A 23,107-nucleotide genomic window follows, 5' to 3' on the forward strand; every position below is an offset into this window, starting at 1 on the left:
TTAATCTATTCAGGATGGAAGGCATTTTCCAAATTCTACCCACGGCAACATGATATTCTTTATGGCCCTAGTTTCTATGAAGCAAGAAGCAACTTAGATAAACTACATAAATGAACCAGAAGCAGGAAGAACTGGTGCTTAATATAAACCCACAGAGGCAGCCTAGTCCACATCAAAATGGGGATCCAATCTCTCCACTGAAGACAAAGGTACCAGGTGAGCACAAGGAGGTTGCACTTTGATGTATGTTTGTTTAAGCCCTGTATCAGAAATTATCTCACATCGGAGACTCTTTATGCAAACTTTCCATCATCCTGAATATAGGATTTCTATTGAACGCTATAAAATAAATCTAATGCACATCAATAAATAAATCATTTGGTTTCTCTGGAAGGGGGTTTCCTTAGTAGGGCTTATATTGCTAATATAATCATAACCACTCCCTCTAAGGATTAAATTTATCCCTTCAGCAAAGGCACAATGAATTAAAAAACAAAGAGAGAGAGAGACTATATAATGATGTCTTCCAAAATGAAAGACTTGTTGGAAACTCACCTGGGTTATACAGCTCTCACTAACAAGCTAGAACATTGCTTTAATTCTGTACCGTTTATTGTCATGGGATCCAACCGACTGGTGGAGGGTTTCCACCATCTACTTGCAGAACAGAAAATTGGGTTGTGATGTTTAGATAAGACACGCGGGGGCAGCAGTGAGCTGATGAGGAGACATAGCAATGGTGACACTTTTGAACCACAAAATTTGACTCTAGACATTGAGATGCTGCCAAGCTCTATTTAAAATCATTTAAACCAAACAGAAACACTTTTTTTTTTTAACCTTAAAATTAAATATAAGGACTTCCCTGGTGGCGCAGTGGTTGAGAGTCCGCCTGCCGATGCAGGGGACACGGGTTCGTGCCCCGGTCCGGGAGGATCCCACATGCCGCGGAACGGCTGGGCCCGTGGGCCATGGCCGCTGAGCCTGAGCGTCCGGAGCCTGTGCTCCGCAACGGGAGAGGCCGCAGCAGTGAGAGGCCTGCGTACCGAAAAAATAAAAAAATAGAAGAATTTACTCTCCTGGCATACGTTTTCTGCTCCCCACGAGTGCTTAATATTTGTCCTTCCCAAATGTTTTTGCTTTTTCAGTTGACAATGATCTTTTTCAATCCATTTGGGAGTTTGATAATTTTAAAGCTGAGAAACTTCCTCCTGACCAGTCCAAGTTGAAGCCGGGTGGGGGGGGGGGGGCGGTGGCGGAGCAAGATATCCCAACGTCGGGGGCACAGAAAGCAAGCCCTGGGTGGTGCGGAAGTTCACAAGGCCCGCCTGCGTGGAGAGCCCACTGTGGCCTGGCGCTGACGTCGCAGAGCAAGCCGGTGACAAGGGCTTTTTTTTTTTTTTTTTTTTGCGGTACGCGGGCCTCTCATTGTTGTGGCCTCTCCCGTTGTGGAGCACAGGCTCCGGACGCGCAGGCTCAGCGGCCATGGCTCACGGGCCCAGCCGCTCTGCGGCATGTGGGATCTTCCCGGACCGAGGCACGAACCCGTGTCCCCTGCATCGGCAGGCGGACTCTCAACCACTGCGCCACCAGGGAAGCCCAAGGGCTCCTTTTAAAGTAGGGGGACGCGGCGGCACTTCCTCTTCTTCTCCAAGGACAGGTTCATTTCATCCCCGTCTATCTGAAACCAGAAGAACAAGGATCAGTACCGGGTTCGCTTTCACACCTGGAAGGAGATTTTGTAAACAAAGGTACCCCAGACAATCCACCATCACACCCCAAAACGGGGTAGCAGTGAGACAGGCCTATAAGCAAAGCCGGAGATTGCAGGAGTGTTTACTGAGGGCAGGCTGGTCCTCCCGAAGGCGGCGTTGGGGAATGGGGGGGGGGGAGGGGAGAGGAGAGCCTGGGCTCTTCCCCACGTGGCCCCAGCACAGCCTGGCCAGGAGCCGCCAGGACAGCCCCTCTCGCTGTGCCCGACAGGAGGCCTTTGGCAGGCTGTCAGGCCGGGTTTTATTTTTAGGCTCAGCCGGGGCTGCCCTCCTGCACCGGGGCTTCCCCCTCGCACAGCTGTTGCTTCTGCTTTCCAAAGCCCAAGACTACAGGTGTTGTGCTTCCCCTTGCCTTTGGCCGTCACAAGTTGGAAGAGTGATGGTAGCTTTAAAGGGGAGGGGGGGAAGAGGTTGCAGAGGGCTGAGATTCCTGCTCCCCAGCCCGGCCTTGCAGCAGTCAGCCCTCCATCCTCCCCTGAGGATCTCCAATCCAGGCATTTCTAAACCAAACCATGGGGACTTCCCTGGTGGTCCCGTGGTAAAGAATCCGCCTTGCAATGCAGGGGATGCCAGTACGATCCCTGGTCAGGGAACTAAGATCCCACATGCCTGCAGGGCAACTAAGATCGCGGGCCACAATTACTGAGCCCACATGCACTGGAGCCTGCTCGCCACAACTGGAGAAGAGAAAACCCACAAGCCACAACTAGAGAGAAGCCCGTGTCACAATGAAAGATTCCCACACACCACAACTAAGACCCAACGCAGCCAAAAATAAATAAAATGATAATAATAAAATAAATAATAAATAAACCTTAAAAAGAAATAAACCAAATGATCTCAGGCCCAGGCAAGGCGGCCTCATTTTCTTGAGCATCCTGAGATGCCAGGGCCTTGTCACTACTCTGAGTAGGGGCATTTCACCTGGTTCTCACCTGCTGAGAAGCCAACAGGAAGAGCAGAACCTGGACTCAAACTCCAAAGCCTGCTTCCCCTCTGCTCCCACACCACAAGCCTTCTCAGATAAAAAGGGTTCCTTGTATGTGTTCTATTTTCAATAGTTTCTTTCTTCCACTATTAGAAGCGGGGGGAAAAAAGCATGTTTATTGCAGTATTTCCATCCAGTATCTCTCTGGGCAAATCTAGACCTATTTTACGATTCTGCTTTTTAGAGCATGGTTGCAGCCCTAGAGACGTGTGACTGCCTGTGTCCCTGTGTGTATTTTAAAATCTGTACGGAAGCAGAGGTTACCTGTGGGGAGTAGGACTGGGGGATGAGGCTGTTTTGAGTTCTTATTTTCTACCCGTCTGTATTGTCTAATCTTTTCCCAAGAAGTGAATTATTTTGTAATGCTCAAAAAGAAAAGAATGAGGACAGCTCTCATTACAGTCAAGGCCGTTGCCTTGTTGGCCATGCCCTCAGGCAGGACTCCACCCAGTAGGGTTTTTTCTTCTGTTCTTAAAAATATGCTTAAATTCTTGCTCCTCCTGTTGAAGTCCCCTTTGTTAAGAGTGTTAAACGGCTCTGGTGTCCCTAGACACCCATTTCCTGAGAGCAGGCTGAGGGCTTCCTTCCTCCACCCAGCATTCCGCACACCCCTCCCACCCATACACTACTTTTTCTCTTTCTTTTTCAGAAACTCGATGCTATCAGGCCCAAGAATTGGCCAGGAAAGGTCTCAACACAGACAGGATCACTCAGAGAAACAGTAAGATAAGTCTGTGTGTTGTACAATACTTTGAAAAGCAAATTGTCAGGAGAGAGGAAGAGAGCCAGCTCTTCTTTAACTCTTTGTCCTTTGATTTGCATTTGCTCTTTAATCCATTCAGCCTCCAAACGCTTGCTGAACAGCTGCCCTGTGCCTGGCTCTAGACAGTTCCTGGGTTAGAAGGGAAGGAGCCACAGTCCCTGCAGGGAGGACCACACATTCTCGACCAGAACAAAGCCAAGTGGTGAGTTTCGGTGAGACAAGCAGGCGGGGGGCGCCATAGAGCCCAGAGCCCAGCACCGCCCAGCCCTGGTCGTGAAACTTTCCAGGACCTGGAAATGCCCGAGCTGAGTGTTAAAGGACCAGCTGGAGAAGCAGAGAACAGGAGGAAGGATATTCCCCGTGAAGGAAAAGTGAAATAATAACAAGGTCCCTCTGCTATTGAGCTTTTAGGTACACCGTGGCCCTGCTCTGAACCTTTCACATGTATATCACTTAGGTCTCACAACCTGCGGGGCAAGTACTCCTGTGGCTCCATTTTAAAGCTGAGGTCCCTGAGACACAGAAGGGTGGAGGGATTTTTCAAAAGCCATGCAGTGAAGGGCGTTGGAGCCAGGATTTGAACTGAGGCTCCAGAGCCCTCGCCTCTAAACCTTGGTAACCTTGGGTAACTCAAGAAGTGAGGCGGACGTCCCGCCCCTGCCTAAGTTCCACAACTCCCCACCACAGCCTAAACTCCGCCCCCGCCCCCATAGCCAACGCTTTTTTTTTCTTTTCTTTTTTCCTTTTTATGTTTTATTTTTTTAATTTTTTTTAACATCTTTATTGGGGTATAATTGCTTTACAATGGTGTGTTAGTTTCTGCTTTATAACAAAGTGAATCAGTTATACATATACATATGTTCCCATATCTCTTCCCTCTTGCGTCTCCCTCCCTCCCACCCTCCCTATCCCACCCCTCTAGGTGGTCACAAAACATCTAGCTGATCTCCCTGTGCTATGCGGCTGCTTCCCACTAGCTATCTAGTTTACGTTTGGTAGTGTATGTATGTCGATGCCTCTCTCTCGCTCTGTCACAGCTTACCCTTCCCCCTCCCCATATCTTCAAGTCCATTCTCTAGTAGGTCTGTGTCTTTATTCCTGTCTTACCCCTAGGTTCTTCATGACATTTTTTTTCTTAAATTCCATATATATGTGTTAGCATACGGTATTTGTCTTTCTCTTTCTGACTTACTTCACTCTGTATGTAAGAGTGGTGAGAGTGGGCAACCTTGTCTTCTTCCTGATCTTAGTGGAAATGCTTTCAGTTTTTCACTATTGGGGACGATGTTGGCTGTGGGTTTGTCACATATGGCCTTTATTATGTTGAGGAAAGTTCCCTCTGTGCCTACTTTCTGCAATGTTTTTATCATAAATTGGTGTTGAATTTTGTCAAAAGCTTTCTCTGCATCTATTGAGATGATCATATGTTTTTTCTCCTTCAGTTTGTTAATATGGTGTATCACGTTGACTGATTTGCATATATTGAAGAATCCTTGCATTCCTGGAATAAACCCCACTTGATCATGGTGTATGATCCTTTTAATGTGCTGTTGGATTCTGTTTGCTAGTATTTTGTTGAGGATTTTTGCATCTATGTTCATCAGTGATATTGACCTGTAGTTTTCTTTCTTTGTGACATCCTTGTCTGGTTTTTGTATCAAGGTGATGGTGGCCTGGTAGAATGAGTTTGGGAGTGTTCCTCCCTCTGCTGTATTTTGGAAGAGTTTGAGAAGGATAGGTGTTAGCTCTTCTCTAAATGTTTGGTAGAATTCACCTGTGAAGCCATCTGGTCCTGGGCTTTTGTTTGTTGGAAGATTTTTAATCACAGTTTCAATTTCAGTGCTTGTGATTGGTCTGTTCATATTTTCTATTTCTTCCTGATTCAGTCTTGGCAGGCTGTGCATTTCTAAGAATTTGTCCATTTCTTCCAGGTTGTCCATTTTATTGGCATACAGTTGCTTGTAGTACTCTCTCATGATCTTTTGTATTTCTGCAGTGTCAGTTGTTACTTCTCCTTTTTCATTTGTAATTCTATTGATTTGAGTCTTCTCCCTTTTTTTCTTGATGAGTCTGGCTAATGGTTTATCAATTTTGTTTATCTTCTCAAAGAACCAGCTTTTAGTTTTATTGATCTTTGCTCTCGTTTCCTTCATTTCTTTTTCATTTATTTCTGATCTGATTTTTATGATTTCTTTCCTTCTGCTAACTTTGGGGGTTTTTTGTTCTTCTTTCTCTAATTGCTTTAGGTGCAAGGTTAGGTTGTTTATTTGAGATGTTTCCTGTTTCTTAAGGTAGGATTGTATTGCTATAAACTTCCCTCTTAGAACTGCTTTTGCTGCATCTCATAGGTTTTGGGTCATCGTTTCTCCATTGTCATTTGTTTCTAGGTATTTTTTTATTTCCTCTTTGATTTCCTCAGTGATCACTTTGTTATTAAGTAGTGTATTTTTTATCCTCCATGTGTTTGTATTTTTTACAGATCTTTTCCTGTAATTGATATCTAGTCTCATAGCGTTGTGGTTGGAAAAGATACTTGATACAATTTCAATTTTCTTAAATTTACCAAGACTTGATTTGTGACCCAAGATATAATCTATCCTGGAGAATGTTCCATGAGCACTTGAGAAAAATGTGTATTCTGTTGTTTTTGGATGGAATGTCCTATAAATATCAATTAAGTCCATCTTGTTTAATGTATCATTTAAAGCTTGTGTTTCAGGGCTTCCCTCGTGGCGCAGTGGTTGAGAGTCCGCCTGCCGATGCGGGGGACATGGGTTCATGCCCCGGTCTGAAAAGATCCCACATGCCACGGAGTGGCTGGGCCCGTGAGCCATGGCCGCTGAGCCTGCGCTCCGCAACGGGAGAGGCCACAGCAGTGAGAGGCCCATGTACCGCAAAAAAAAAAAAAAAAAGCTTGTGTTTCCTTATTTATTTTCATTTTGGATGATCTGTCCATTGGTGAAAGTGGGGTGTTGAAGTCCCCTACTATGAATGTGTTACTGTCAATTTCCCCTTTTATGGCTGTTGGTATTTGCCTTATGTATTGAGGTGCTCCTATGTTGGGTGCATAAATATTTACAATTGTTATATCTTCTTCTTGGATCAATCCCTTGATCATTATGTAGTGTCTTTTTTGTTTCTTCTAATAGTCTTTATTTTAAAGCCTATTTTGTCTGATATGAGAATTGCTACTCCAGCTTTCTTTTGGTTTCCATTTGCATGACATATCTTTTTCCATCCCCTTTCTTTCTGTCTGTATGTGTCTCTAGGTCTGAAGTGGGTCTCTTGTAGACAGCAAATATATGGGTCTTGTTTTTGTATCCATTCAGCCAATCTGTGTCTTTTGGTGGGAGCATTTAGTCCATTTACATTTAAGGTAATTATCGATATGTATGTTCCTATTCCCATTTTCTTAATTGTTTTGGGTTCGTTATTGTAGGTCTTTTCCTTCTCTTCTGTTTCTTGCCTAGAGAAGATCCTTTAGCATTTGTTGTAAAGCTGGTTTGGTGGTGCTGAGCTCTCTCAACTTTTCCTTGTCTGTAAAGGTTTTAATTTCTCCATCAAATCTGAATGAGTTCCTTGCTGGGTAGAGTAATCTTGGTTGTAGGTTTTTCTCCTTTATCACTTTAAATATGTCGTGCCAGTCCCTTCTGGCTTGCAGAGTTTCTGCTGAAAGATCAGCTGTTAACCTTATGGGGATTCCCTTGTGTGTTATTGGTTGTTTTTCCCTTGCTGCTTTTAATATGTTTTCTTTGTATTTAATTTTTGACAGTTTGATTAAGATGTGTCTTGGCATATTTCTCCTTGGATTTATCCTGTATGCGACTCTCTGTACTTCCTGGACTTGATTAACTATTTCCTTTCCCATATTAGGGAAGTTTTCAACTATAATCTCTTCAAATATTTTCTCAGTCCCTTTCTTTTTCTCTTCTTCTTCTGGAACCCCTATCGAATGTTGGTGCATTTAATGTTGTCCCAGAGGTCTCTGAGACTGTCCTCAGTTCTTTTCATGCTTTATTCTGCTCTGCGGTAGTTATTTCCACTATTTTATCTTCCAGGTCACTTATCCATTCTTCTGCCTCAATTATGCTGCTATTGATCCCATCTAGAGTATTTTTAATTTCATTTACTGTGTTGTTCATCGTTGCTTGTTTCATCTTTAGTTCTTCTAGGTCCTTCTTAAATGTTTCTTGCATTTTGTCTATTCTATTTCCAAGATTTTGGATCATCTTTACTATCATTATTCTAAATTCTTTTTCAGGTAGACTGCCTATTTCCTCTTCATTTGTTAGGTCTGGTGGGTTTTTATCTTGCTCCTTCATCTGCTGTGTGTTTTTCTGTCTTCTCATTTTGCTTATCTTACTGTGTTTGGGGGTCTTCTTTTTGCAGGCTGCAGGTTCATAGTTCCCATTGTTTTTGGTGTCTGTCCCCAGTGGCTAAAGTTGGTTCAGTGGGTTGTGTAGGCTTCCTGGTGGAGGGGACTAATGCCTGTGTTCTGGTAGATGAGGCTGGATCTTGTCTTTCTGGTGGGCAGGTCCATGTCTGGTGGTGTGTTTTGTGGACTTATTATGATTTTAGGCAGCCTCTCTGCTAATGGGTGGGGTTGTGTTCCTGTCTTGCTAGTTGTTTGGCATATGGTGTCCAGCACTGTAGCTTGCTGGTCGTTGAGTGAAGCTGGGTGCTGGTGTTGAGATGGAGATCTCTGGGAGATTTTCGCTGTTTGATATTATGTGGAGCTGGGAGGTCTCTTGTGGACCAGTGTCCTGAAATTGTCTCTCCCACTTCAGAGGCACAGCAGTCACTCCTGGCTGCAGCACCTTTCATCCACACGGCTCAGAGTAAAAGGGAGAAAAAATAGAAAGAAAGAAAGAAAGAAAGGAAGGAAGGAAGGAAGGAAGGAAGGAAGAAAGGAGGGAGGGAGGGAGGGAGGGAGGAGGGAAGGAAGGAAAGAAAGAAAGAAAGAAAGAAGATAAAGTAAAATAAAATAAAGTAAGATAAAATAAAGTTATTAAAATAAAAAATAATTATTAAGAAAAACCAAAAAAAAAATTTGAAGGAAAAAAAATAAAAAGGACGGATAGAACCCTAGGACAAATGGTGGAGGCAAACCTATACAGACAAAATCTCACACAGAAGCATACACATACACACTCACAAAAAGAAGAAAAGGGGGAAAATTCATAAATCTTGCTCTCAAAGTCCACCTCCTCAATTTGGGATGATTTGTTGTCTATTCATGTATTCCACAGATGCAGGGTACATCAAGTTGATTGTGGAGCTTTAATCCGCTGCTTCTGAGGCTGCTGGGAGAGATTTCCCTTTCTCTTCTTTGTTCTCACAGCTCCCAGGGCTCAACTTTGGATTTGGCCCCGCCTCTGCGTGTAGGTCGCTGGAGGGCGTCTGTTCTTCGCTCAGACAGGACGGGGTTAAAGGAGCAGCTCCTTCGGGGACTCTGGCTCACTCAAGCCAGGGGGAGGGAGGGGCACGGAGTGCGGGGCGAGCCTGCGGCGGCAGAGGCCAGCATGACGTTGCACCAGCCTGAGGTGTGCCGTGCGTTCTCCCGGGGAAGTTGTCCCTGGATCCCAGGACCCTGGCAGTGGCGGGCTGCACAGGCTCCCGGGAGGGGAGGTGTGGATAGTGATCTGTGCTCGCACACAGGCTTCTTGGTGGCGGCAGCAGCAGCCTTAGCATCTCATGCCCGTCTCTGGGGTCTGCGCTGTTAGCTGCGGCGCCCGTCTCTGGAGCTCCTTTAAGCAGTGCTCTTAATCCCCTCTCCTCACGCACCAAGAAACAAAGAGGGAAGAAAAAGTCTCTTGCCTCTTTGGCGGGTCCAGACTTTTCCCCGGACTCCCTCCTCGCTAGCCGTGGTGCACTAACCCCCTGCAGGCTGTGTTCACGCTGCCAACCCCAGTCCTCTCCCTGCGCTCTGACCGAAGCCCGAGCCTCAGCTCCCAGCCACGCCTGCCCCGGCGGGCGAGCAGACAAGCCTCTCGGGCTGGTGAGTGCTGGTCGGCACCGATCCTCTGTGCGGGAATCTCTCCGCTTTGCCCTCCGCACCCCGTTGCTGTACTCTCCTCCGCGGCTCCGAAGCTTCCCCCTCTGCCACCCGCAGTCTCCACCCGCGAAGGGGCTTCCTAGTGTGTGGAAACCTTTCCTCCTTCACAACTCCCTCCCACTGGTGCAGGTCCCGTCCCTATCCTTTTGTCTCTCTTTATTCTTGTTTCTTTTGCCCTACCCAGGTACGTGTGGACTTTCTTGCCTTTTGGGAGGTCTGAGGTCTTCTGCCAGCATTCAGTAGGTGTTCTGTAGGAGTTGTTCCACGTGTAGATGTATTTCTGGTGTATCTGTGGGGAGGAAGGTGATCTCCGTGTCTTACTCTTCCACCATCTTCCCTACGATCTCCTCTCCATACTATTTTCCATAGTGGTTGCACCAGTTTACATTCCACCAACAGTGCAGGAGGGTTCTCTTTTGTCCACACCCTCTCCAACATTTATTGTTTGTAGATTTTTTTGATGATAGCCGTTCTGACCTGTGTGAGGTGATGCCTCATTGTAGTTTTGATTTGCATTTCTCTAATAATTAGTGATGTTGAGTATCTTTTCATGTGCCTCTTAGCCATCTGTATGTCTTCTTTGGAAAAATGTCTATTTAGGTCTGCCCATTTTTTGATTGGGTTGTTTGTGTTTTCAATATTGAGTTGTATGAGCTGTTTGTATATTTTGGATATTAACCCCTTGTCAGTCACATCATTTGTAAGCATTTCTCATAGGTTGTCTTTTCATTTTGTTTCTGGTTTCCTCTGCTGTGCAAAAGCAATTAAGTGTGAATAGGTCCCATTTGTCTATTTTTGCTTTTATTTCTTCTGATCAAAGAAAAGTAAGAGAGACTGATCTAAGAAAATATTGCTGTGATTATGTCAGGGAATGTTTTGCCCATGTTCTCTTCTAGGAGTTTTATGGTGTCATGTCTTATATTTAGGTCTTTAAACCATTTTGAGTTTATTTTTGTATATGGTGTGAGGGAGTGTTCTAATTCCATTGAGTTATATGTAGTTGTCTCGCTTCCCCAAAACCACTTACTGAAGAAACTATCTTTTCTCCATTGTATATTCTTGCCTCCTTTGCCATAGATTAATTGATGGTAGGTACGTGGATTTATTTCTGGGTTCTCTATTCTTTTTTTTTTTCTTTTTTTTTTTTTTTTTTGTGGTACATGGGCCTCTCACTGTTGTGGCCTCTCCCGTTGTGGAGCACAGGCTCCGGACATGCAGGCTCAGTGGCCCTGGCTCACAGGCCCAGCTGCTCCACGGCATGTGGGATCCTCCCAGACTGGGGCACGAACCGGTGTTCCCTGCATTGGCAGGTGGACTCTCAACCACTGTGCCACCAGGGAAGCCCTGGGTTCTCTATTCTGTCCCACTAATCTATATGTCTGTTTTTGTGCCAATACCACACCGTTTTGATTACTGTAACTTTTTACTATAGTCTGAAGTCTGGAAGGGTTATGCCTCCAGCTTTGTTTTTTTCCTCACTTTGCCTTTTGGTTATGCATTAAAAAGCATTACTCTGAGGAGCAATCCAAAGTCTTTACCATATTGCCAAGAGGTTTAATGATGAAAAAGTTTTAAGAACACCTGACTTAAAGCTAAAATAAATAATGCTTGTTAATGATCAAAGAGGAAGAGTGAGGGGGAAGGAGGGAAACAAGGAGACTCCAAGAATACCTGGCTTGGGCTTCCCTGGTGGCGCAGTGGTTGAGAGTCCACCTGCCGATGCAGGGGACACGAGTTCGTGCCCCGGTCCGGGAAGGTCCCACATGCTGCGGAGCAGCTGGGCCCGTGAGCTATGGCCGCTGAGCCTGTGCGTCCGGAGCCTGTGCTCCGCAACGGGAGAGGCCACAACAGTGAGAGGCCTGCGTACGGCAAAAAAAGAATACCTGGCTGAGTGACTGGGTGATTGACGGTGACACCTCCCACCACAAAGAACAAGGAGGGAGGAGACGTTTGGAGAGGATGATGATGAAAGTTTTCATTTGTGAAGATGCTGGGTATGAGAAGCCCATAGTACAAGCAGTTGGAGCTGTCAGGTGGAGAGTGGGAAATATGGCTACAGAGTTCAGGAGTAACCATGGGAACAGACTCATTTCAGAATCAATGGCATAGACTCATTACAAAATAAGCAAGTATATCCCTCTCAACTACTATGATTGAATAGCCAAAAGAAGAGAAAGAACTCAACATGAAAAAAAAAAAAAGAATAAACAAGCATATCCAGGCAGATTATGTGTAAGGCGGTATCTAAGGGAACTGAGGAGGGAGAGGGGGTGGCGAAAGAGAGCAAGGTCAAGTGGTCAGAATGGAGGGAGGAGAACTGACTTGAGGAGCCAGGGCAGAAAGGATGCAGGAGAGAGTTGTGTCAACATTGTCAGACGCAGCAAGAGGCCAATCGGACTCAGACTATTCAGAGGCCACAGAGTCAGGCAGTGGTGACTCTATGGGACAGTACCCCAAAGCTGCGAGGAGCTAGATCTCAGAGAAGTGAGGAATGAGGATGTAGGAGCCATATATATGGGCTTCTCTTTCAAGACATTTAGTTGGAGGGGGGGGAATAGGGGGAGGAGTTGGGAAGCCTCTGAGAAAGAGGTAGGCAGGGAGTGGTGTGGCCAGAATCAAGGGATGACATTTTTGAGCATGTCTCTGGTCTGACAGGGAAGACCCAGTGGAGAGGAAGAGCTTGGCCATCCAAGGGTGGGGAGGTCCGTGGAGAGACAGAATCCCGAGGTGGGGAGGGGGGAGGAGACCAGGGGCCACGAGGGCACAGGTGGATGGGAGGAGAAGGGCCATCTGTTCCTCTTCCATGAGAGGAGATATTGACTATAACAGAACGTACAGCTGAGTCTGGATGAGATGAGAAGAAACAAAGGCATTCCCTCATTCCTCTTTCCTCCAGACAGAAGTGGATCCACGGCTTGTGGACCTGAAATGTGTGCAGTTTGTGGGGAGGGCCTGTTTACGAAGAAGAACACAAAATTCACCAAATCAAAAGTAGAGACAAAGTAAACATTTATTTAGAACGAGAAACGAAATCACACAAATTATACATTTTTAAAAAACAGACAAATACCACAAACCCTATAAAAGTCAGAAAACAATATGGTTTATAGTTATCAACTGGCACACTTCTGCAATACTTTTTTCCCCTATATATTTGGCTATAAACTCTGATCATCTCTATGACAATACTTGTATAATATTTCCTAAAGAGAGAGTAGAAGGATAATTCAATATTTCTTCTAATGTGGTTGGTTGAATTTGTTTTTTTAATATTGACTGGTGGGATATGTAAAGCTTGCATCTTTACACACAGACTTACCTGCTGTTTGTAGTACTGCTATAGGATTCTGCTCTGCAAATTCAGGAATTATAATTTTATCTAACCGAATTCCCATTAAAAAAGAAAAAAAAAACACCTGTGTAATGTATGTTTTAGCTGACTCAGGCTACTATAACAAAATACCATAGACCTAGTGGCTTAAAGAATGGACGTTTATTTCTCACAGTTCTGGAGGCTGGGAATTCTGAGATCAGGTACTAGCATAGTTGAGTTCTGGTGAGAGGCCTCTCCCTGGTTTGCAGATGACTGCCTACTTGCTGTGTCCTCACATGGCTGAGAGAAAGAAAGCAAGCTCCCTGGTATCTTCTTATAAGGTCACTAATTCCATCATGAGGACCCCATCCTCATGACCTCATCTAGATCTAATGACCTCCCAGAGGCCCCATCTCCAAATACGATCACATTGTGGGTTAGGACTTCAGCATATGAATTGAGGGGGGACAAGTATGCAGTTCATAACAGTGCATTACTAATTAATTAATGCCACATTATCTAGTATGTTCCTGACAGGGAAAAACTTCTGTTTTGACTATGTCCTGAGAACCAAATCCTCTACTTATTTTATATATAAGAGGATTACAAGAACTTTCCACAGACTAACTTCTGGCTTTGTACATTTCAAACCCTGTTTCCCCCTCTATCCCCACACCCCTGCTGCCAGCCTCTAATGGGACACATTCCTGTCACCATGTCCTGCTTGCACAGATGGCACAGCGGGTGGTAGGAATCCTGGGAGCTTCTTCTACACCAGGATGAACAGCAATAACTGAGATCAATATGGGAGCGACCAAACCACATAGATGTTCCCCACTAAATCCAAACTAATGCCTTCAACTTCCTCTCCACTGGAGCCCCAAATGCCGACAGCTGCTTCCAGGCTACCTGACACAAGGGGAACATATGGAAACAGACAGCATCTTAACCAATTGCTATTAAAATACCTTACTTTTGCAAACTTCACAAAAGCACCACATGAACACATTGCTAGGGCCTCTCTCAGGGCTCAGGAAGTGACGGGCTTTCCCTTCATGGTGAACCTATTTCTGCCTCTAGTGCATGGGCTGTGAATGTGAGAGTAGGGGCAGTGGTGAGACAACTATATAAAATAAAATCATTGACAATTATGTAGTGCTTACCAGGGGAAATGCTATGTGTGTATTAAGTTCTTTAATCCTCATAACAAACCTATGATGTTTGCACTATGAAATTCTTCATTTTATGGGCTGGGTAACTGAGTCACAGAGAGGTTAGGTAACTTGCCCAGGGTCACACGTGTAGTGAGTGCCAGACCTCGGATTTGAATCCAGGCAGTCCAGCTCATGCTTGCCCCTCGTGCACAGAGCAGCCTTTCCGTAGCATACCTCCCATCCTGCACAACCACTCCAGGACTCTGCAGTCCCACCTGTCACTTTCTGACATAGTATAATTTTACTGATTTGCTTGTTTTCTGTCCCTTGCTACTAAAATATAGACTCTATGAGGACAGAGTTGTTTATTTTGTTCACTGCTGCATCCCCAGCGCCTAAACCACTGTTTGGCACACAGTAGCTCTGTAGTAAATATTTTGTGATCATCTGAAACTCTTTAATACTCCTCTAAACTCTTTAATCACTCCAAGAGGAGATTTGTAAAATGCAAAAGAAAACAAAAATAAGAGGAAACACAAACAAATGGGGAAATTTTGGCTCACATGAAATCCATGGGGAGAAAACGAACTTTATATATTTTGAATAAGAAGTTGACGCCGTGCTAAGTGTCTGTAATTCATGTTATCCAGTCCTACATGTCTCAGATCAGGTAGATTATACAGGGAACCACCTAGGAATGACCAAAGAACTCCAGATGGTCTTGTGCACTCAGCTGAGGTTTGAAATCAAAATTTGTGTTAGCACCTGACTGCATATTTATGCATTATGTGATCTTCTCTTGTAATACTCAAGGGCCAAAGAAAACATACAGATGGGTGGATGCAAGACTGAGGATTTGTTGATTGGCTGTGCCAGCACGTCAGAGGAGTGGGGGGGTTGTGTCTGATGAGGAGAGTACCCTTAAAGTGTCCTTAAATCCAAGAGGGCTGGGGGCTGTTATACAGGCAGATTGAAGGCCGATGCCTTGGTAAGACTGAAGATGGGTGGGATGAAGGTGGAGGGGAAGGAAGGGTATAGAGTTGAGGTCAGAGTGGAATTTCAGAGTTCAAGATTTCAGAGGTGAAGCAGTTCTAGGTGATGACAAGGTCTTGTAACAAGATAGGAGATATTGATGGCAACTGAGTAGAGCTCTCAGATGAGTCATAGGACATGAGAAAATTTGATATTGTGTGGGTTAGGCACTGATGCATACATTTATCATCTTGGGTGATGATTTGGGAACTGCAAAGCCAGCTTTAAATATCACGTGATGTTTAAGTATCACCTTCTCCAATAGTCTCCTTTTGCTTGAAAATACTTGACTTATAATAACTCTAAAATAATAATCCTCCCCAAATTAACAAACCAGGATTTTAGTATCATTTCAATTCAGCAGGTTCATAATGTTGGGGGCTGTGAGTTTTGCTTGCTGAAGGTTTGATTCTTTTTTTCCTTAATATTTATTTATTTATCTATCTATTTATTTATCTATCTATTTATTTATTTGGCTGCGCTGGGTCTTAGTTGCGGTCGCAGAATCTCCTTTGCGGCATGAGGGCTCTTTAGCTGCAGCGTGCGGGATCTAGTTCCTTGACCTGGGATGGAACCCGGGCCCCCTGCATTGGGAGGGCGGAGTCTTAACCACTGCGCCATCTGGGAAGTCCCTGAAGGTTTGATTCTGTTCAAAGAATAATTTGCAGATAAACACACACCAAAGGAGTGCCACTCTATAGCTCCAGATTAAAGTCCGTTTTGAGATGATACTGAAGAATCCATATTCTATTTGGTGCTACACACATCATAAAAGATCTTGAGTCTCCAGAAATCCACATTCTAAAGCTACAAGACACTCAGTAAACACATAAATACCATGTTAAACAATGGTAGGATGGATAAAAGCACTTAGATCTCCCAGACACCCAATCCACGAAGTGCTCCAATTACAAATATAACAGGCTGACCTTCAGAGAAACAAAATCTTTACTAAGCATTCTCTAATAGCTTTTAAAAAAGATAATAGAAGCTTGAAATTAGATGTAATGTCCAGTGAAGAGTAAGATTTCAGCTTCTTTCACTGTCAGGTGCAGCTGGGGATAGGCAAAGAAACGTTCTGTTTTGTTTTGTTTTTCGAAGTTTTTTATCCAGTACTAAGCGTGAAACATTAAAGAAAGATATCAGAAATCCCAGATCAACCGTAGCCAGCAAGTAAATTGATTATATTCTTTTTTAAGGATATTCATAATAAAAGAATCAATCCACATGTTTAATTGAATTCACCTAAAATGGTAAGAAATCTTACTGAAGTTGTACAAAGTAGAGATTGTGTAAAAGGCATTCAACCTTGCAAACTTTCTAACCAGGGAGTAACTAAACAATTTCTCCTTTCCCCGCTTGGGAAGGTTGAGTGCCAGGTACCTGGATAGTGTGGGAAAGTTCTAACTGAAGGAATCCATGCTCTAGATTTTACATGTGAAGTCATTTTTAGACATTTTGTAGAGCTAGGGAAACAGTTTTGCCCTTTCCATTTTTCCCCTACCAAGTTTTCCATATCTTCAAGACAGATGGAGCACATGTAACAAAACCAACCCGATGCAGAGGATGCAATCTGGGATATTAAAAATAAAATCTTTTCCAAATCTTCACAAGCTCCTTTAAAAACACTTCCAACCAAGTGTTAAAGCAGCTAACAGAGGTGTCTAAAAATGGAAAAAAGAAGAGGTGCTCCAAAGGGTTCTTTTTTCAAAACCAGTCAACATTAATATTTACTTCTCAGAAAGAGCTCTTTACACAATCAGCAGATATGACCAAATTTAGTCATATGTGAATTGAAAATGATTATATCCCAGAGGGCTCTCCATTGACAATCTTTAAATATAAAAATGTTGAATCAAATCCAGAAATAAGACAAATAGTCAAATGCAATTAATACACAAGATAATGTTAATATTATATTTTACTTTATTTATTTTTGGCTGTGTTGGGTCTTCGTTGCTATGCGTGGGCTTTCTCTATTTGCTGCGAGCAGGGGCTACTCTTCGTTGTGGTGTGTGGGCTTCTCATTGCAGTGGCTTCTCTTGTTGTGGAGCACAGGCTCTAGGTATGTGGGCTTTAGTAGTTGTGGCACGCAGGCTCAGTAGTTGTGGCTCATGGGCTCAGTAGTTATGGCTCACAGGCTCTAGAGTACAGGCTCAGTAGTTGTGGCACATGGGCTTAGTTGCTCTGTGGGATCTGGGGTCTTCCTGGACTAGGGATCGAACCCGTGTCCCGTGCGTTGGCAGGCGAATTCTTAACCACTGAGCCACCAGGGAAGTCCCAATATCATATTTTAACAGACTCCAAATAAACATTCAGCACCATTGCATTATTCAAAGAAATCAGTAAATAAAATATGGTTAGGTAGATTTTGACATTGTATTCTTACCCTTACTAACTCTAAGCCCTTTATTATAGAAACATTGTAGCTTATATTTTACATTTTTGTAATATTTAAATTTTATATTTTCATAATATTTAAAAATAGGAGCCTATCAATCGTGACTCCTGGATTTTTAATTTTCTATGTAAAACTAATTTATTCTGAGCCATATATAACTTCAGATTTTCTAGCAAGAGATTATCCGCACAAAATTGTGTTCAAATGTTACTCTCCCATTGCCATCGTCCAAAGAATGCATCAATATTCAATTAAATGTAAATAAAATTAATCTTTCTTCTTTTTTCCACTGGGACATATAAGTAAATTGTTTGAAATGTATTACTGGTGGAAATTAAATGTAAATTACTTCTTAATTTATGGAGCCTCAGTGCACTGGGAACTGATCTAGGTGCTAGGGATACAGCCATGAATGAGGCAAACAAGGCCAATTCAGGCCAATAGGGGAGACTGCCAACAGCCCTATAAACAAGCAAAGGCACAAACAAGACCATTTTGGATAGTGATGAGTTTTGTGAAGCAGAGGGAATCCGCCAGTGGCATGGAGGGTGGCTGAGAGAGCATGAGGGCCAGGGAACAGGTCAGTTGGGAAATCAGAGAAGGCGATGTTTCGATCAAGACCAGAGCAGCCGAAGGAGCCAGCTGTGCAAAGAACAGGGGGGAAAGCATTGCAGGCAAAGCGAACAGCTAATGCAGGGAGGAGCTTGGTGTGTTTGTATATCAGAAATGCGGCCAGTGGGGGTGGACTGGGGCGCCAGGGGTGGTGGTGAGAGATGAGGTCCAGGTGTTAGGCAGGGCCAGATCATGGAGTCAAGATTTGGGGGTTATTCTGAGAGTGAAAAGAAGCCACAGTAATTGATTGCATTTTTAAAAAAATCACTGTCTCCTGTGAGGCAAATGGAAGGGCAAGGACCAGAATAGAGGCAGGGAGACCAGGTTAGACCTGCCAGGAGTCTGGGGGAGGCACAACTAGAGGCCCTTAGCAGGGTGCTGGCAGTGGCCACAGCGGGTAAGGCGAGAAGTGCTCAAATTTGCAATATATTTTAGAGATACAGCCTAAGGGACTTTCTGGTAGTGAATTGCAACTCCTCAAACTAAGTTCTCTCTCTTGAACTACATTTCCAAAGCTTTTCTGATACAATTTTAGATCCCAGCCCCTTGCGCTCACCTCCCTACTCCTCTGCACATCTGTGCGCCCCTTTCAGACCTCAGAAAAATGCCCCCTCAAACCTCTTAAATCACAGTTGGTCCCAATGGCTTATCCAGCCACCCATTCCAGAAATGGCTCTCCAGACAGCCTTTCCCAGGTCCTATCACCTTACAATCCATACCTTCCAAAGGACCCCCTAGAGAAATCCTCAAACAGTCATTTCACATTTTTACGTGACTCCCCGCATACACAAGACTTCTGCACCCTCTGGGGATCTGTCCTAGAATGTTACAGCAGCCCCAGTCACATTCAGAGGGTGGTTTTGCAGGCAAGCTCTATACTAGGGTCTTTGCCTGCCTCAGTTACCTTGCAGGGGACAGAGCTACCAGTAGCGCCTTCTTACAGTTGAGGAAACCAGGATGTAGATGTGTTTTGCAAGTTGCAAAACAACACCCAGCTAGGATTTAAGTCAGGTGAGGCTCAGCTAGGCTCTTTACCTCGTGCTTCTCTAAGAACTGCTTCCCCCAAAACAACACCCCTCCCCACCCACTCTTGGTGAAGCATCATGGTTAGAACACTTTTAGGAGTGTTAGGAGCCAGATTGCCTGGACTAAAACACGAGTGTCATTACTTTTTAGTTGCATGACCTTGGATAAGACACTTAACTTCTCTGTGCCTGTTTCCTCCTCTGTAAAGGAGCGATAACGATAATACCTACCTCATAAGGTGAGGATTAAGTGAGTTACTATATATAAAGTGCTTAGAATGACATCTGGTTTAGAACAAGTGCTACATAAATATGAATTATCATTGTCATCATTCTCCTGTCCCCCACTGACACGTCACCTTCACTTCATATTTGTGCCACAAAACTTCAGCTACGTGATTATCAAGCTATTCCCAAAAGACTCCTAGGTAGGTGTCTAGGTAAGGGGGTTGTTAGGGGAGTGCAGAGTGAGGTCATTATAAAAAAAACTTGATGGGCAAAGTGATAAGGCAAGTGTCAGGGAGGCTAAAGAGACACTTAATACGCTGTGATTAATTTACTCTGAATAATGCATTGAAGTGAAGGCATTTTTAGAGCATTATTTAGATTAAATGACTTACCATTCTGAGGCTCATCTCACTAAGCAGGAAGTGTGTGGAGCGGGCAGCGGGGAGCCTGTTCTCTCCAGTCTTGCATTACCTGGGGTTCAGGGCCTGCATCTCAAGCTCTTGCTTCCACTTCATTGTTTTTAGTCACTACAATGTTTAGGATGTTTACCAGTCTAAGTAGGCTGGGTTTATCTGTGGGAACGACAATAACAACACATTTCATCAGCTCAGTGATAAGGTTTGTTTCTTGTTCCTGCCACAAGTCTGTCACAGAAGGCCTACTTCTTGTAGTCATTGGGGAACTAGGCTGGCAGAGGCTCCATCTCAACATGCTTCCCTGACCATGGGGGCAGGGGAGAGGGAGCATGGCAAGCCACACACATGGCTCTTGAAGCTTCTGCCCAGAAATGCCCCATCATGCTGCTCATATTAACTCCACAAGGAGTTAACTGAAAGTGAACAGAAAACCCAACTAAAAGTAGCTGGAACAATAAAAAGGGGGGGGGAGGGTATTTTCTCACCCAATAAGAAGTCTGGAGGTGGATCAAGGCCCAAGTCTGTATATCCAGCAATACAAGGAGGGCTTCAGGGGTCCACTTTATTTCCATCCTTAGGGGGTCAGCAATATCTCCCGTCAAGGTCACAAAATGGCTGCAGCAATACCAGCCATCACATGCACACCAACAACGTCTGGAGAAGAATAGTGATGTTTCCTCCCATTAGCCTCATATTATTGAGAAAATGTTTCCCAGAACCTCCAGCTTCCTTGGGTCCCATTGGCCAGAATTAAATCATATGGCCGTGTCTTAGCCAGTCACTGGCAAAAAGAATTAGACCACTTCCTGGTATGAGAAAAGGCCTGTTTTCCCTTTGCCCAAACAACTCTGACTTCTGTAAGAAATATGCCACCGAACATAAGAAATCAGGAAAACGTAACCTAGTTTCACCAATAAGCTCCTTTATTCAGAGTGTAAATAAAGAAGGACCACGATGACCCCTCATGAAAAGCCTTCATTTGTGCTAACGTAATTATCCACAGTGGAATAACTATGGGCAAATAAAGCAAGCAAAACAGGCATTTAATAGGGAGGGATCATTTACCTAAGGGTCAGGGAAATAAGAAACTACTTTGGGTTGATATTACATCTGTCTCAAAAGAGTTGACCGAAAGAATTCCCCACTCCCTTCTTTGTGATCTCCCACCATAACCTAAACATACCTTCTTCATCATTCCACTCACCACACGTTATTGCCTTTATCTGTGTACCTGTCTGTCTCCACCTGCAAGACTGTAAGCTCTTTGAAAGATATGGTCTGTTTCATCTATTTTTTTCCTGTGTGTGCTAAAAATAACAATGGGTAACATCAGTGGATTGCTCCCTGTGTACCAGTGCCCGTTCTAAGTTCTAAATGAATTAATTCTTGTAATGTTCACAACTGTCTTGTGATGTCTGTGCTGTTATTATCTATATTTTATAGATGAAGAAGAGACGAAGGTTAAAAAGGTTAAGTCACTTGACCAAATGTACGCAACTATTAAGTGAGAGAGTTGAATTTCAGATGGAGGCAGCCTAGCTGAGTCATGCCTCACAGATGTGCTCCACAAATGGGTCAACCTAATGTGCTTGAATATGCAATGTGAAGGTGAGAGAGAACAGGAGTGAAGAACAAGTGAAGTTATCTTTTATTGACATGTGGAATCTGAAATCAAGTATGAGAGACCTAAATTCCCTAACGGTAGAGATCATGTATGTTTCCCCTGTTCAGTATGGTATCTCTGACTTCTAGTAGTCCCGGCACACAGTAGGTCCTCAAGTATTCCTGGAAGTGGGGGAGGGAGGAAGGGAGGGACTGAGCAGGGAAGAGAGGGAGGGAGGAGGAGAGATTAAATGAATAAACACAACTAATGTCCTCCTTCCTCTATATTTTCTACCTTCTCTTCCTCTTACTTCCATGGGTAACTTGGCTTCTGTTACCCTAACATCCTACCTAGGAGAGGAGGAAGTATTGTTTCTAAGTATTGTGTTCTCAAAGAGAAGAGTTTAAGTGTAACATTGTTACAGAGTACTGAGGCCTCTCTGCTGCCCTAAAATTCATTTGGGTTTTGAAACAATGTATCTTGTATAGAGTAGACTTTTCCTCAAACTGAAACATTTTTAAAGAATTTGGACTTGTGCTTGTTTTCTAATTGTGTGCTGCTTGAAATAATGCCAGGCAGGGTTGCCAGTTTCCACGTGGACACATTGATTTATTTGTAAAAAGTCAATGCAAGTCCATAAGCAAATGAACAGCAATAATTAAGGGCCAGGAAATGGCCACTCTCCGTTGATGGAACTAGTACTCCAGCAGTCCCTCCACCAGCAATGTGTCACATTAGGTAATAGGCTGCGAATGCTAAAGGCACTGTTTTTCTTCTTTCAGCACCATTGTCTTAGGACTCTGTTTTCATGGTCCATAGAATTTCACAGTCCATAGAAACAACCATACAAATGCAACATATCAGATCTAATCTTTGAATCATATATACTCCCCACTCTAGTTTTAATCATCAAAGTAAAATCATACTGAAACTGAAGCATTGCACTGTTGTCGCAAGTGCATTTTAAGTGTTCTTATTCGTAAACGGTGTCCAAGTTTCTGTTGTTGATTTTCTTGTTTGATTCTTATCCAGAGAGCTAATTTTTAAAAGTGTCTCTTTGGTCTAACCTTGAACTGGAATTTCATGGGTCTTTGAATATCCCAAAATTCGTTTGTTCTTTATTCTCAGGTTACTTTCCGATTTCATTTAAATGTCTTTGAGTTATTAGGGATTTTTTCTGGTGTCTCCTTCAATTTCAACACATCCAAAAATGAGCGCATTGATTTCTTCCCCATCTGGCTTTTTCCTCTGTGTTCTGTCTCTTGACTGATGGTACCGTCCTTCACCTTCTGATCTAACCCAATACTTTGGCCACTCTTGATCACTCTGATTTTCCCACCTAGAGCCAGTTAGTTGACAAGTCCATTCGTCTAATCTCTAGATCCATCCTTTCCTTTTCATTCTCACACCCACTGCCCTAAGTCAGTCCCTCATCCTTGTCACGTGGAATATTGACCCCCAAAGTGGTTTCCATTGTTTATCTCTTATCCCTCCAACCCATCCTTTATATTTCCATTCAATTCTCTCCTAAAAGAGAAGTGTATCATTTCTCCCCTGCTTGGAAATCGAAAATGCCTCACCCTGACCAATTTTTAAAAAGCCCAAACTCTTTAATGACACCTTTCACTCCCCACCATCACCTTCATTATCCCTGCATGTGTATGTATTTTCCCCAGATTTACCATGACATTCCTCAATTCCATCTGCCTGGCAAAATCCAAATAACCCTTCAAGGTCTAGTTCAA

The 23,107-nt window shown here is 43.8% G+C and overlaps 1 long non-coding RNA gene across 2 annotated transcripts in view; it reads left to right on the forward strand.

Annotated features, from left to right (window-relative positions):
- LOC137223729 (uncharacterized) overlaps positions 1–23,107 on the forward strand; it is a 46,944-nt gene that overhangs the window by 15,449 nt on the left and 8,388 nt on the right. Inside the window, exons 4-6 of one of the 2 annotated variants that reach the window (XR_010943027.1) lie at positions 72–216; positions 3,410–3,481; positions 3,603–3,725. This is a non-coding gene — a long non-coding RNA (uncharacterized lncRNA). The remainder of the gene's footprint in view (positions 1–71; positions 217–3,409; positions 3,482–3,602; positions 3,726–23,107) is intronic. The other variant, XR_010943028.1, reaches the window with a different exon arrangement.

This window comes from Pseudorca crassidens, chromosome 1 (assembly GCF_039906515.1).
Source record: "Pseudorca crassidens isolate mPseCra1 chromosome 1, mPseCra1.hap1, whole genome shotgun sequence".
In the NCBI taxonomy this organism is placed as follows: domain Eukaryota; kingdom Metazoa; phylum Chordata; class Mammalia; order Artiodactyla; family Delphinidae; genus Pseudorca; species Pseudorca crassidens.